The following is a 1270-nucleotide window of genomic DNA, read 5'->3' as shown; positions in this document are numbered from 1 at the left end:
GGCAAATATATGGCATATATATCTAAGAGGGAGAAGCCCTCAAACATTGTTGTAAAAATCTACTCTGACACAGGGGAACTGCTGACCTCAACACCGGAGATTGCAGAAGTGTTTGTTAAACATCACTCTGAGGTGTATCAAACGAAATTGAGAATAGAAAAGGATGAAATTATGAACTACTTGGGTAGAATTAAGTTACCAAAGTTGTCTTCTGAGGCTAAAATATTTCTGGATTCTCAGTTGACGATAGAGGAAGTTGAGGTGGCTATTAATGTATTAGCCACTGGTAAGACACCTGGGATAGATGGACTTCCGGGAGAGGTATACAAAAGATTTAGGAGCATCCTCGCCCCCCAGCTCCTTAATTTATTTTTGGATATGGATACTAAAGGGAAACTGCCCCAATCAATGATGGAGGCAATAATAGCAGTGATACCAAAGAGTGGCAAGGACCCAACGTGGGTTGACTCCTATAGGCCTATATCCTTGATAACAGTAGATGCAAAGATACTGGCCAAGATCCTGGCGAACAGATTAAATAGAGTGACCGACGATATCATTCACCCGGATCAAACCGGGTTTATGAATGGGAAGTCCACATCAATAAACCTGAGAAAAGTATTTTCATTTCTTCAAGTGGCAGAAACCTCGGAGGTAGAGTCAGCGATCGCATCATTTGATGCGAACAAGGCCTTCGACTCAGTCGAATGGCTGTATCTTAGGTGTGTTCTAGAGGCCTTTGGCTTTGAATCATTTATCAAATGGGTTTTTCTTTTATATCTGAGACCAAGAGCTAGAATATTAATAAATGGGTATGTTACAGAGTCATTCTCCCTTTCTCGAGGCACGCGACAGGGGTGTCCACTATCCCCTTTATTATTTGCAGTAGCAATTGAGCCGATAGCATGTATCATAAGAGATATACTGAGTGAGAGCGGGGCAGAAAAACGTCCGAAGCAGAACATAGTCTCCTTATATGCAGATGACCTTTTAGTAGGTCTTTCGGAATATACAAGGGTTTTGCCAACTATACTCGATGCCATACAGGGATTTGGGGTAGTCTCAGGATTAACAATAAATAAAAACAAATCCAATCTGTTGGTGATAAATAAGCAGGTTAATAGGGAGGAAAATTGGAATGACCCGTTACTTCCAGAGGTCAACAAATTTAAATATCTCGGCATTATGATGTCAAAAGACTCTAGGAACTATGTGGTGGATAATATTGACCCTTTGATAAGGGAAATTAAGGTTAAATGTAAAAATTGGA

Source organism: Crinia signifera, chromosome 3 (assembly GCF_055691185.1).
Source record: "Crinia signifera chromosome 3, ASM5569118v1, whole genome shotgun sequence".
Taxonomy (NCBI): Eukaryota; Metazoa; Chordata; class Amphibia; order Anura; family Myobatrachidae; genus Crinia; species Crinia signifera.
The sequence above is the reverse complement of the archived record's forward strand: the minus strand, read 5'-3'. Positions refer to the sequence as shown.